This window comes from Sus scrofa, chromosome 3, assembly GCF_000003025.6.
Source record: "Sus scrofa isolate TJ Tabasco breed Duroc chromosome 3, Sscrofa11.1, whole genome shotgun sequence".
Taxonomy (NCBI): domain Eukaryota; kingdom Metazoa; phylum Chordata; class Mammalia; order Artiodactyla; family Suidae; genus Sus; species Sus scrofa.
Window position 1 is genome coordinate 100,048,397 of NC_010445.4, and position 15,229 is coordinate 100,063,625.

The following is a 15,229-nucleotide window of genomic DNA, read 5'->3' on the forward strand; positions in this document are numbered from 1 at the left end:
TCCCGTCGTCTTGGTATAGTGAGTTAGGAACCCCCTGTCCTTGCCCATATGCACACATACCTGTACATACACAACCTTTCCCTGCCTGCTTGGCTGAGAGCCTTAGGAATAGGATTACCCTTTTGAGGGAGCTTCTGGGCAGGTGTATCCCCAACATCCAGAATATTGTTCCTTTTGGAACATTAGAGCATCCTAAGTTCATATCCCTGAAATTCTGATTCAGTGGCATGAGGGATAATGTAAGCTTCTGTGCATGCCTTACTCCCATTATTTTCTGGGAACACATATTGACTGCTTCCAACTTACAGACATGTTTTGGGAACACAGCTGTGGTATGTACTCGACTCATTGACATCTCAACTAATCACTTAATTCTGCATATATGGAATTGTATTTCTCTATAATTATTACATTTGTGTTTGTCTTTTCTGGTCAACTACACACCACAATACTGCATGTTATACTTTACTTTTGTCTCGAGGTGGTATTATTGAATGGATATCTATAGACAGACTGGCTTATTTGGATGCTCAGTATAACATCACTTATTGAGCTCTAAATTGTTTGAGATGTATATGGGGTGTGTGTTGGAGAATGTGTTGTTGATGATGTACTGTTCCTCTGGAATAGGGTAAACATCATTTAAGGACCCTAGGAGGTCACGTTTTTAAAAGTATGACTCCCTAATGGCTTGATGGTATGCTTCCCTCCTGCACACTGTCACATCCACCTTCCCCTTCACTGAGTCTAAGTTGCAAGTGCCAGGAAGAATGCATGTACAGAGATAATTCATTCATAACTTCGGTCAGACCAATGAAACACATGTAGCTTAGAAGATAACATGATCTATAAGTCATGGACTCGTCAGCTGCTCCAAGTTCTACTTGGTAGGTCCATGGTTGTTTGGTTTTGACTATAAGTTATGTTAAGAATGGTTCTGAAAGGACTGCATGTGAATATAATGACCCACCTTAGATCAGGACTATGCAGCAAGTCATCAGGGAAATGGCGACATCAGTATAAGTTGCCTAATATAATGATTGTTAGGCACCTTATTAGCCCAGCTGTCTTAGAATGTAAACTTCCCATTTTATGGACTGGTCATTAAGGGGTAGCCAGGTCTTTCCTCTTTGGCCACCAAAGGCTGATCCCTAAGGAGTTTCTTGGTCACAAAACCCTCTTCTGCAATCAACGATTGCATTTTAAAGAAAGCATATGTAATAGTTTTAACATAAGCATGTTTCTAGCATGGTTACCTCTCAAAATAAACGCTCAAAACAAACTGCAGGAGGTGCCACCTGTCTTTCTTGTCCTGCTCTGAGTTTGCTGTTTAGGTGACCATGTAGGAGCTTAGCTCAAAAACAAAGAAAGAAGATGCCCTTCTGGAAACCTGGGGTTATCTCTATAATGAAGTCTCTTCTCTTTGAAGATAAAAATTGGAGTGAAAGAATTTTTAAAAATTGGAATGAAAGAATCCTCCTCTAGAAGCTGCAGAAGGCACCATAGTAAAGGATTCTACTCATTCATTGAAGAGATGTCTATTAGCTACCATTGTCTACTATGTACCAGACACTGTTCTAGGCACTGGTGTTAAGCAGTGAACAGCAAAAAGAACCAGCCCAGACTCTGGCTCTGAGAGAGAAATTCTTCTGGTTCTCACATTTTTCTCTTAGGCATGAATTTTCTGCAGTATTGCTAGTGTCTCAAACATTGTTTTGGCCCTTAATCTCCAATAAGAAGATCACATAAGAGACTTCAGGCAAAATATTCCATTATTAAAACCATGTATTAAAGCCAAATGAAAAGTGAAAAAAAATTCCATCTCTTTTAGATGCCTGAGGACCAATGGGACTTATTTTCACCTCTATCTCAATTAATTGAATTAATTTTGTTGGGAAAACTACATTGTGACTATCTAGTGAAGAGAAATGAACAAAATCAAAAGCACTAAAAGAGCTCTTACCTTGAGCAAAATAATTTTATTTAATTTAACTTGGAATGAATATTTCAGTTGGCATACAAGCCTCAGAAGCAAAATTATCTCATGTGCAAACACTGTGACTGCCCTCTTTCTGTCTGTGACACTGGGCTTCTCTTCTGTTGTCATTGCTTAGCTTTGGACATTGGTGGAGTGACATAAAACAAAGCTTCATAGAACAATTGTTATTATATTTTATTTGAGAGAGGATATGAAAGACTGGATGGGGGGACCTTTAAAAATACAAAAACAAAAAACACAGGCATTCCTGTTGTGGCTCAGCAGTAGCAACCCAACTAGGATCCATGAGAATGCAGGTTCAATCCCTGGCCCCACTCAGAGGGTTAAGGATCTGGAGTTGCAGTGAGCTGTAGTGTGGGTCAGCATCTGCAGCTCCAATTTGACGCATAGCCTGGGAACTATGGTATGGCCCTAAAAAGGAAAGGAAAAAAAAAAACTGCAAAAAACAAATGAACAACTGGCTTCCAGAACCCAGGTTTATGCCTATGATGCTATTCTCTTACACAGTGTTATAGAAAACACAGGCCTGTCATTATATAAAACCTTCTTCCTATACTTGTGGAAAAGTTAAAGATAATAACCATCAGATGGATATTATAGTGGTTCAAAAATACAGGCTTTGGAACCAGACTTGGGTTCAAGATCTCATTTTCTCTTACCAGTTGTGAACATCTTGAGTTTCCATTTCCTCATGTGTAAAATCAAGGTAATAAGACCCAATTTGCAGTATTGCTGTTAGGTCTTAATAAATGTCTCTTGAAGGAAAAATTCTACCATCTCTCTGTTCCTGCAGTCCGGTTGATCATTCTGCAAAGATGATTTTGTGGGAGATTGTCCTCCATGGCTTAGAAGGCTTATAATCATATTTCCACCTGTGACATTCTCTGGTTAGAAAACTAGATTATCAACAGGCATGGAAGTGAGAACTGAGTCAGGCCCATGTAACCATCCATATGTACATGAAGCATGTTCCTTTCCAGGGGTACAGGGATCTGCCCCTTCTAGCCTGAAACAGTGCAGGTAGCATCTTCTGCTGCCAGCTCTCTAGAGCAGCATGGGTCATTGGTGAGAAGTGGTTTGCAGGGCTCACATGCGCACTAGCCAAACTTCAAGGAAAGGAGATTAGATAGCAAACCTCACTTAAACATTCAGTAGAAGACTAAGCAACAGTTCCCTAAAAGGTAGGAAAATATACTTTTAGCCAAAAATACATATGTAATAAATATATGGTTTTTCATTGAAATCTTTTCAAAAAATGGAAATAAGATTCATGTGAGGACTTACTTTATGTAGATGATAACTGTGTTTTCCAACTTGTAAGGGTCCAGACTACATATTCGCAGATATTCTGTATTGTGGCCAAGATCACCACGTCTCTTAAACCACTAGAATTACACCAACAATAACAGCCTGATTTTCCTCTACTCTCCCCCAAATCCCTGGGCGAATAATCATACGGCTTTTATTTTCAGTAAAAAAAAAAAAAAAAAAAGTGGGGGAGTGGGATAAATAGGGCAAACCACTGACTTTTCCTATAATTTTCTTTCTGCCTGATCGCAGATCTCTGTTTTCAAAGCCTTTCTTCTCAGTGAAAGTCTACCTCTGTCCCATCTTCAGGGCTTATTGTTGGAAGGCCCAACAATATAGGATATACTGGAGCATCCTGTTTCTTCTAGAGGTGGGTTTGTTCTGCATGTGGTAAAAAGAACAGCTCAGGTGAAGCCCACATAAAGAGCTGTGCCTTGATGTTTTCAAGGACTGGGGGCAAGAGAAAGTGAAGCAACATCCATTTTCACTCTTGGCTCTTTGCCTTTGTGTTTGTTTTAGATCATGATTTTAGATAGGACTGCTACAAAGGTGTGTGTTGGAAAGATGTAAATCCTCTGAATCACTGGCAGCTGACAGCTCTTGCATAGTGTCTCTGAGAGAAGCTCTGAACAAATACCTTTAAAATGGTCCCTGATGAAAAATATAATAGTCTCTGGATAACTTAACACTCTCCAAGTAACTATTTGATATTCTTTTCATTATTTCTATTCAATAACTATTTGTAACTTTCTTTTATAAGTCATTGCCTGTCAGAGATCTACATGTTTTCCTATTTGTTTAACTTGTGTTTCAGGTTTATTGAAAAATCAAAGATAATAGTAGCATTCCTCTCTAACTATGACTCCAGTATCACTAGATGAGAAGACATGAAAAAAAGTAGAGTATACATTTTAAATATAAACTTTATTATATATTCATTTTCAAATCCTGCTTCTTCCATTGAGGAGAAAAAAGGAAAACAAGTTTAAAGTATTTGGATTTTTGTATCTTACATTTTTTTTGCAGATTTAAAATTTTTTTCCATTATAGTTGGTTTATAGTGTTCTGTCAATTTCTACTATACAATAGGCTAGTTGTTCTGACATCATGTTGCAAACTCAGCAGGTCCTGGATTGTGTTGAGATCTGGTAGAATAGTCAACTTGATAAAGTAAAACTAATGGCTTGATAAAGAATCAAGATTTTTGGAAGCATAAGTGAATGAGAGAGAAAACTAATATAAATCAGATCCTTCCAGGAAGAACCTTTAAGAATCAGGACCAATTGAGTATAAGCATAGGTCATCCTTGCATTCATTCTAGGATTTTCAAGATTCATGGTGGTGGTTGGGAGGGGTGCCAGGGGTGTGAACGGGCCAATGGAAAGAGTGTCTGAATCTGCTGGAACTACACTGGATCACAGGTTAAGATCTCCTTGCAGCCAGCATTTGGACACTTTTAATAGCTATTCTCTATTACTGGGCAGGAATGGAAATAGGGATGATGATCTTTAAAAAAAAAATGTATTGGAGTATAGTTGGCTTTCGGTAGTTGAATTAGTTTCAGGTATACAGCAAAGTGAACCAGTGTTTTATTTATGTATAGATAGATAGACAGGCAGACAGACAGACATAGATATGTAGATAGATCCATTATTTTTTCCCATATAGGTTATTACAAACTATTGAGTAGATTTTCCTCTGCTAGGTTCCAATTACTCATTTATTCTAAACAGTACTGAGTATTTGTTACTCCAATCCTCCCCCCAACACACAGTTTCCCCTATAGTAACCATAAGATTGCTTTTGAAATCTGCAAGTCTGTTTCTGTTCTACAAACAAGCTACCCTGCATCATTTTTATTAGATTCCACATTTTAGTGATATCATATTATACTTATCTTTCTTTTTTTTAATCTTTTGTGTGTGTGTGTGTCTTTTTAGGGCCACACCTGCGGCATATGCAGATTCCCAGGCTAGGGGTCTAATCAGAGCTGTAGCTGCCAGCCCGTGCCAGAGTCACAGCAATGCCAAATCCAAGCCACATCTGCAACCTACACCACAGCTCACGGCAATGCCGGGTCCTTAACCTGCTGAGAGAGGCCAGGGATCAAACTCACAACCTCATGGTTCCTAGTCCTAGTCAGATTCGTTTCCGCTGCACCAGGATGGGAACTCTATCTTTCTATGTCTGACTTCACTCAGTATGATAATCTCTAGGTCCATCCATGTTGCTGAAAATGACATTATTTCATTCTTTTTTATGATTGAATAATATTCCATTATATATACATACCACATTTTTAAAAAAACTTCCAGCAAGAACAGGGTCTCCCTCTTCCCCTAAAAGCTGTGACATGTTTTCCTTTTGAAACTAGACCACACTGAACAAAGTGTACAACAAAGAAGCAGGTGCATCTCACCTGGCATTGCAATTGGAGGTAAGAAGGGCTCTTGAGAACAAAGTCTTTTAGCTCCCATTTATATTTTTAATCTTGTATAATAATAATAAGCCAACATTCTGTATGCACCTGAGTGCAATCACGAATCCACATAAGTAAACTCCAAAACTAGACAGCCTTTGGAGTTCCCGTCATGGCTCAGTGGTTAACGAATCTGACTAGGAACCATGGGATTGCAGGTTCGATCCCTGGCCTTGCTCAGTGGGTTAAGGATCTGGCTTTGCCGTGAGCTGTGGTGTAGGCTACAGGTGTGGCTCAGATCCTGCGTTGCTGTGGCTCTGGTGTAGAGCAGTGGCTACAGCTCCGATTCTACCCTTAGCCTGGGAACCTCCATATGCCGCGGAAGCAGCCCAAGAAATGGCAAAAAGACAAAAAAAAAAAAAACTAGACAGCCTTTGCACTTCAGTCAGCATTATGCTTGCTCTCAATATAGTACACAGTGTCACAGCTATTGTAAAGATAGAGAAATCTTTACCCTCTACTGGGTGAAAAGGGACTTCACTGGGTAACTGTAAGAGCCATTTTTTTTTCCTCCCAAATGTTGGTTAGTTTTACTGTGTTTTGCATCAGGGGTGAGAAAGCTAATTAGGATAGCTTATCCCAGAAATTACTTCCTACTACAACTCCAATCTTAAGTATTTCCAGAACATTTTCCTCTCAGATTTAGTTAAGTTTCTAAGCTCATCTTTGATTTAGGTAACAAGAATGAGTGCCAAAGGGGTGCAGTGGGTTAAGAATCTGACTGAAGTGGCTCAGGTTGCTGTGGAGGCACAGATTCAATCCTTAGTCCAATACAGTGGGTTAAAGGATCCAGCATTGCCACAGCTCTGGCATGGGTTGCAGCTGCAGCTTAGATTCTGTCCCCGGCCCAGGAACTTCATATGCCATGGGTATGGCCATAAAAATAAAAAAAAAAGAAAAGTAGCATTTTCCTGCATTTTATGATTTTGCTATTAAAAGGAGAAGAAAAGGCTGTGGGTGATGTGTGGCAGCTCTTGGCATAAAGCTGTACTCTTCTATTGGTGGACCTGAACAGAGGAATGAGAAGCCAGGAGCTAATCCACTGTTATCATACTTATTTAGAAGAATAAGCAGACTCCTGTGAATCACCAGTTTTGAGTATTAGATTAGGATAAATCCAGGATGGCTTTATTCTACCCAAGATTCAAGTGAAGACAAAGCCTCAGAAGCAGCAGGATGAAGAGTCACTTCCTCAAGGTCAAGGAACATTTACCTTTAATAACCATCATTAGCTGATTCCGGCTGACAGACGTTCTCCTGAGAACCAGTGGTAAAATAATTGCCATTCTCTGCTCTACTTCTTTAAAAAAGAAATCCATTTTAGAAGCTAGGCCTTCTGCTTTCCAGAACTACCCAGTTCCATAAACTTAAAACTTTCCTTTGCAAGCTCCTGAGAGGGCGCAGAGCCCCACTTGGGCTCTGAAATGAACCTCTTTGCCTATTGGATCTGGCCAGGGCCCGGGCTAAGCCAGGGAAGGGGGTCTCTGTTTTCAGAGCAACTTTCACAAATGCTGGTTGGGACTCCACAGCCCTGACTCATTTGACTTGCCACTCACAGCTGTTCTCAGCAAGGTTCTGCGTAGAAATGGCCATGAGATGTTTCTCTGTTTATAGCACCTTTCAACTCCTGCACCGAGAATGCTGACCCCCACGGATGCTTTTTTTGTTCTCACTGCCTTTTGCAGAAACTGTCTAGAAGGCCAAACAGTTCTCATTCCTCATTCCAGCCATGCCATCTGAGAGCACATTTCCCAGACCCTTTTCCACATGACCACAAAAATGTCTTGGGGATCAGATTCTCTGAAAAGACTAGAAGATTTCCACCCACCCACCCCCCCGCCCTATCCCTGAGAACCGGCCCATGTTTGCAGAAACTTAAGGGCTCCCCTTGTGATCGAGGAGTTCAGTGAGCATCTTAGTGAAGAGTATATTTCACAGGTGACTCTCATGAAATCTCAGTGTACTTGATTAATTCATTCGGTCAAACCTATATGGGCAAGTTATAAGTGCAAGACAAAAAGGGTGGTACAAAGATGAATCAGCGGCTTTTAGGGGGTTACTGTCCACAAAGAAATCCATGTAGAACAATAAAAAAACATAATGTTCATGCTAACAGAAAGATAGACAACATGATAAGATGCTGTATGTGAGATTAATTCTGTCTGAGAAATTACAGTTGCTTTTTTACCCATCTCTGCTTTTGCACAAATCATGTTTCCTGGCTAGAGAACCCTTCCCTGGCTAGCCTTATGGGCTTTAAAGATATCATTCAGATGCCACCTCCTCTGAGGAGCCTTTGCTGACACTGCTGATCTGATTCCTTGTTTCTCCTCAACTTGCTCCTATGTTTATCCCTATCATAAAGCTAGCCACATCATATTCTAATGGTTTGGTATTTCACCCCCTAGCTAAAGATAAGCTATTGAAGACGGCAATGAATTTTTTTCATTTCAGTATTCCCAGCACCTGGATATCCCTCCGTTTTCAAAAAAGAGAGAACTCATAAGTGAATGTCAAGTTCATTAAGCATGATGGTGTTGCAACTTGTGTACTTATCAGAGTTTCAGGATCGAAGGCAGATGTGGTGTTTATGTTTTTTGACCACTGGGTTTTTTACATCAAGAAAGAGTAGTTATCTAAAAATGGAATACATTTTCCATCTACTCATGTGAAAAAATTTCTGTGGCGCTTCAGAAATGGATTTTTGTTATTTTTCCATTAGAACAGATGTTTTATCCTGTGACTATGAATGGTGAAATTAAATTTCAGGACTTTTAAGGAAGAGAAGATAACCTGCTATTTTCTAATGTTTATTTCCTCAGGTTTTATCATCATTAGATTCTTTTATAATAGCAGTCGTTTATATTTTAAGTCATATTTCAGTTGGATTTGCACTGTCGGTGTTCATGTCTGCTTCGGCAATTTACATGGGCTAAAGATAATTCTAAAAATCTGCAACCAGTATCTTAAAGGCTAGGATTTTCAATTCTTTGCTGTCCTTATCTAATGTTTCAATGTGGTATTCAGTGCTTTTTATATCTTGCAATTCCAGAATGCTTAATTCTTAAAAAAAAAAAAAGTTGATCCTGTGACTTTAAATACCATATGGTCTGTCACATATGGATGCATTTGTGTATTAAGAAAGAATTTATTCTATCAGAACAGGAGAGAGGCAGGGAACCTTTTTTTTATTTTATGGAAGTTTAGTTGATTTACGGTGTGTTTCTGGTGTACAGTAAAGTGAATCAGTTGTGTGTGTGTGTGTGTGCATGTATATATGTGTGTGTATATATTCATTTTCATATTATTTTCCATTATGGTTAATCATAGGACACCAAATATAGTTCCCTGTGCTATACAATAGGGCCTTATTGTTTATCCATCCTATGTATAATAGTTTGCATCGGCTAATCCCAAACTCCCAGTCCTTCCCTTCCCCACCCATCCCCACCCCCTTGGCAACCACATGTCTAGAACAATTTTTTTTTTTTTATCAAACGCTTATATAGTTCTTTCTCTTTGCCTGACATAATCCTAACATTTCACAAATATGAATGAGCTTAATATTTAAAACAAACCCTGTGATATTGTTATCACCCCTATCTTATATAGATAAGGAAACCAAGGAATAAAATGTTGATACAGGAGGGTCGAAGAATAAGTAACAAGAGCAAACAAAAGAGGACAAAAGCTAGAGATTTTTAGTGATGTCAGTTCAATGGTGGCATGATAGAGCTGAGAAACAGAATGTTTTAATTTTGTACCTAGTAATAGATTTTACTTCATGTGCCAGTTTAGGATAAACCTAAACTTTAGGTTTATCCCATTTTTCAAGGCTTCTATAATGACTTCTCTCTTAAAAGAACTACAATAGGATTTCCAGTGCACACTTGGGAAGAGACGTGTCAGACCCTATCAAACATGGAATCAGATACAGCACTTCCAAAATCATGTTCATGTGCAATAAAAGTTGGTTATTTTGCCCTAAAGAGTACTGCTTGGTTCCTCACAACATTAGCAATTGTTCCATTGAGTTTCAGATGTCACAATGCACAGAATTGATATTATTATTAATCCTTTCTTGTTATAGTAAAGAAGTTACCTATCCCTGATCTTAGTTCAAGCAATTTTTTCTCAGCTTCTGGCACTTGCTTTTTTATTCGAGTCATTTTCTGTTTCACCAGCATTTGAAAAATTCACTTGCCTTAAAAACCTGGATTTTAGATCATTGCTACATTGTCCAAGTGCCCCGTGAATGCTTGAAGGCCATGAGGCTGCAGTATAGTAGAAGAAAGCCAGAAAATCACTAGTTGAAGGAAATGCTGTCTAAGATGAGAGTGAAATTAATAGCAGTCCCTAGAGGGTCAACTCTTGGACTCTCCATGATCTTGGGCACGAAAAGACAACAGCTGTAAACCGCTCGTAAATAGCTGGGGACCACACATTTCAAAATGTCTGCATCAATGGGAAAACAGTTTTGGATCTTAAAATTACAGACCAGCTTCATGGTTTGGGCCTTGTAAAATAATCAAGCTGTCACATCTTAAAAGTCTGTGATCAAATTTAAAATTCCATGGCTCTGGAGTAACCATTAAGACCCAGAGCAACCAATATTTAAGCATCTGGGCTTTGAAGAATGTCAAAAGAATGTAAAGGAAATCATTACAAAATAAGAATCAGGAGAAAAAGCTGTAAAAAATGAATATTGATTAAGTTGTACCAGATTTTTAAGAGCTCAGATGCCAAGTGAGGTCTTCTGTTTTCTTGTACAGGCATTAGTTAGAGAAGAAGAGCTGGAGATGAAGAAAGAAAGAGAGATAAAGGGCCACCTTGTCATAAGTCTAGACAACCCATCAGTGTGCCTTCTAAGAAAAAGAGAGAGAGATCAAAATGACCTTAATGTGCAGGTCTCATTCTCTAACACTGAAAAGGTATATTGCTTTACCCACATTTGGCATTAGACTTTTTTTTTTTTGCATGTATGAATGAATAATACACAAAGTAACTCTAATTTCCCCACATCATCACTTTGTAATGCCTTTATTTTCAGGGATCCAAGTGAATAAATTATAGAGTTAATGGATGTTATAAAATAACCACTGTGTATTTTAAAAAGACAGAAACCAGTGGTGTCATAACAAGATAGTAAAAAAAAAACAAAATTTTGTTAAATCACCTCAGCAAGCACTGAGATACCTGCCAATTGCCCAGCCAAATTCTAGCTCCATCCTATGGACAGGTAAGTTACTTTAACCTTTCTGTACCTCAGTTTCCTTGTCTGTGCAATGGGGATAACAGAGCAACCTTATGAAGTTGGCAGTGATTGCCAAGGGGGAGGGGGAGGGAGTGGGATGGATTTGGAGCTTGGGGTTAATAGATGCAGACTATTGCCTTGGAATGGATTAGCATTGAGATCCTGCTGTGTAGCACTGGGAACTTTGTCTAGTCACTTATGATGGAGCATGATAATATGAGAAAAAAGAATGCATACATGTATGTATAACAGGGTCATCATGCTGTACAGTAGGAAAAAAAATAATGTATTAGGGAAATTAAAAAAATAAAATAAAACTTTTAAAAAGAACTAAACTTTAATGTGTATAATGATGATATGTATTTATGACAATGCCCAGCACAAAGAAAGCAAATATATATATATATGTATACTATATATATATATTTAGTTTTTTAAATTTATTCATGCCGTCAAATAATAAGTATTTTTGATTTTATTACAGCTAATGTTTGTTGAATGTTTACAGTATTTCAGACACTGTGCTAAATAATTTGCAGTGATTATTTCATTTAATCTTTGTGACAACCTTCTGAGGTAACTATTATTACTATCCTTATTTTCAAAATAAGAAAACTGAGGCATAAACAGTCTAAGTAACTTGTCAGAGTAAAATGCTGGTGAATGGTAGAACCAGAATATGCCAGTATGTGTTATTGTTATTATCTGCATTAACCATATTTTTTATTATATTAAATTCCTCTTCCTCTATCCTGGCCCTTATACCATGATGCTCATGTAGTAGGATTTGGCCATTGGGTTTTAACTTACATGTGAAATTATTTTTAGTTGAATAATTTTAGATACTAGGTAGAAGCTCATTGGTCCTATTTATATTTTTCTAACATAGGCCATTTAACTGAAAGTAGCCTTTCTAAACTGAACCACCATAAAAAGTTGTTTTCCCCATAATCCCCAGTGTAAATTGGCCCTTGTCAATATCCAGAATAAGCCCTCTGACGTGAAACATTTTAGCCATAGGAAATGCCTAGGATAGGTATAAACAAAGCGGGAGAATGAAAAATTTCTTCCAATCGGGAATAACTTTGTTCAGTAAAAACAATCACCTCTTTAAAACGCATTTTGAAAGATTAAAGCAGTAGTAGTTTGCTGGACCTAACAACACACTGAATAAAACAAAGGAGGAAAAGTACTGTCCTTCACCACACCCCTCCCTGAATGTTTTATAGCATCCACTTTGCTGGCCTTGATATGATTAGAAATCACTAGATTGCTTTGATAGCTGAGAGTCTCTGTCCTTTAAAACTATCGTGTCCATGAAGAAAGAATGAGCTGGGCATCTTTCTCTTGTTGGCTGGAGAGTAATGCATAAGGAATAGACATTCTCTGAAATGAGGAAAATGCATCAAATCTGTTTAAGGCTCTTTTGTTTTCACCCATTGTTCTCATTAAGCCTTAGAGATTCCAGTGGAAACATAATCTCAGGGCTTGTTTTCCTCAGTCTTGGACATAAGCTGAAACAATTTAACAGACCTTTTTTCACAAGGACGTCCTACGTTAGGAACATACAGTCACAAAGACAGGCAGGGAGTCTGATTGTCTTCTGCTTTCTCAGCTTGCTCTGGCCTTATAACAGGTGGAGGACAGAAAGGGAAGGGAAGGCAGCTATTCCTTAGCTCCCAAACTCAAACTCACCAAAGAGTTGCCGAATTTGCCAGTAAAAAGTCATCCAACTGACTGAATAATATTCCATGTCTATTTATACCACATCTTCTTTATCCATTCATCTGCTGATGGACATTTAGGTTGTTTCCCTGCCTTGGCTATTGAAAATAATGCTGCTTTGAACATTGGGGTGCATTTTTCTCAGCCATTAAAAAAAAAAAAAAAAAAACACGAAATCATGCCATTTGCAGCAACATGGGTGGACCTAAAGATTATTACACTGAGTAAAGTAAGTCAGACTGAGAAAGACAAATATCATATGATATCGCTTATCTGTGGAATCTAATAAAAATGATACAAATGAACATTTTTAAAAGTCATCAAACTGGCAATACTTAGACCACAATATTTCATGTGTTGAATTTTTACAACTAGCCATATAGAGATCTGTTCACAAGTTACAATATATATAAATATCCTTGGGGCTTAATTGGCTCTCATGACAGATACCAAGAGCTGTGGCAAATGAAACTTTCAAAGAGTCCACTTACACTGTAGTAGGTATAGCGATCCACTAGGGCTGGGGGCGGGGGCGGGGGGGGGGGCTCAGCCCCCACACCTTAAATGAAGTAACCATTCAGGAAGTGAGTCCCACCCTGCACTCTGCCTGCCCCCACCACCTCCTAGACGGACTTCCCAGCAGAGCAGTCAGACAAATGGGTGGTGCCAAGGTCCTGCCTTACTAGAGTATTTCTAAGTTTACAGAACACCTTGCACATAATTATCCCACATGATCCTCCCGAAAGCCCGTCAAGGTGGACAGGACTAAAGTCCCTACCTTCATTTTAAAACCAGGAAACCACGTGACAGAGGACTATCGGCAACTCCAGCTTACATGAAGGCCAAGCAAAAGAGAAAGGCCTCAAGCCTAGGCCCTCTGCCTTTAAGTCCAGTTCTCCTTCCAGGCAACCTGCTAGTGTGGGTGAAAGCAAACCCCACCGCAAGCCACATAGAATGTGTTGTTTTTGCAGATCAGCATTTTTTCCATAGGTAGAGTGGTTCATTTGCTAAAACCAGCACATCTATTCAAGGTTTGAGTGTCATCTGTGTCCATGCTAACTCTGTGGATCTTTCACAGAAAACATTTTTTCCTTTGTTCAGATAATAGTGTTTTGAGTTCTTGTAGGTTCCTCATGGTCAGAATTAGTGATTTAACTGAAATGCTATGCACAGATTCTCCAATCTCCTCTCTATACCACTGTTGCTAAAACAAAACAAACAAAAGCCAGAAACCTATAATACAAGTTTCAACTCAAAGTGTTCTAAGCATAAAACACAAGTATATACTACTTGTTCCATCCATTTAAAATAAGAGAGAATTGGAAAATTTAACCATTCATAAAATATTTTGATACTCATTTACTTAAAGTCTTATATTAAATAAAAACACTTTTATTTAATATAAAACACTTTGATGCACTTTTGCAGTAGAGAGGAATGAATTCATATATGTGTGGTCTACCTACTGCTTGTGGAAAATAGCCACTTTGTGCCATTATAATTTCATATTTCTATATAGCCTCAATTTAATATAAGGGAATAACCAAGGGAGTGACACCCAACACAGTTTCAACCCTTGCCCACGTACAGAACCTTCTGAGAGCCAGTCTCCATTTGTAACAATCAGATTCTAAGTACAAGCACTTTTGATTTGATAAGTGTTTGTTCTTTTCTATGAGGATATATAAATTTAGTTATTTATAATTATTTAGGTGGCCCTATAGCTTTTTTATTTACTGTCAGGAGTGAAATTCATTTTCTGATGAAAATTGCAAAAATTTCTGTATCTGGATTTCCTACAGTACAAGTAGAAACCATTAGTAAGTACATATCATTACCTCATCTTTCACAAAGCTTCTGTTCACAAGCATTTAAAGCATTTGTGTCAAATGATCAAGAAAGTCTCCCATCTCTTATTCCCATGCCGCCCATGGAGTTAAACAGTCTTATTTTCAGGACTGCCCCACTCCATGTCTTTTGCTGAGGCTCTGGTTGGAAAATCTGGGGACACAATTTCCACTGTCTTTTGGTATGGGGCTGGACAGCCAAGCTTTACTGTTAACTGGTTTATTTTTAAATGCTAGAAATTACGTGCTTATTTGTCCAATAAGCAAATGTGGATAGACCATAACAGAGAGGTGGGACTAACAAGATGGTAAGGTGTGGTGCCCCAGGTTTCCTCTGTTGAAGACAGTTACATGAATGTCATCACAGAAGGCAGACAACTGGGAAAGGTGTGGCACCCAGAGTATTTCACTCAGAAGAACTGCTCCACATCTTCTGTGGTCCTCTGACCCCCAGCTGTTCAGTAAAGGAAATGAGCATCTCTGACTAAATGATCTGAAAGCAGCAATGGTGATGCTTTATAAGGGGGCAGAGAGACTGAAGTGTGGAGCCATCACAGAGGTGCACACCCCTTGTCTGGGTACAACACCTAGCAGTCCTGGGAGTCCTGAAGCCCACA

The 15,229-nt window shown here is 38.6% G+C and overlaps 1 protein-coding gene across 27 annotated transcripts in view; it reads left to right on the plus strand.

The window, feature by feature from the left end:
- The window catches only part of SLC8A1 (solute carrier family 8 member A1), a 433,804-nt gene that overhangs the window by 224,894 nt on the left and 193,681 nt on the right, over positions 1-15,229 (plus strand). The gene's annotated exons all lie outside the window — the stretch shown is intronic.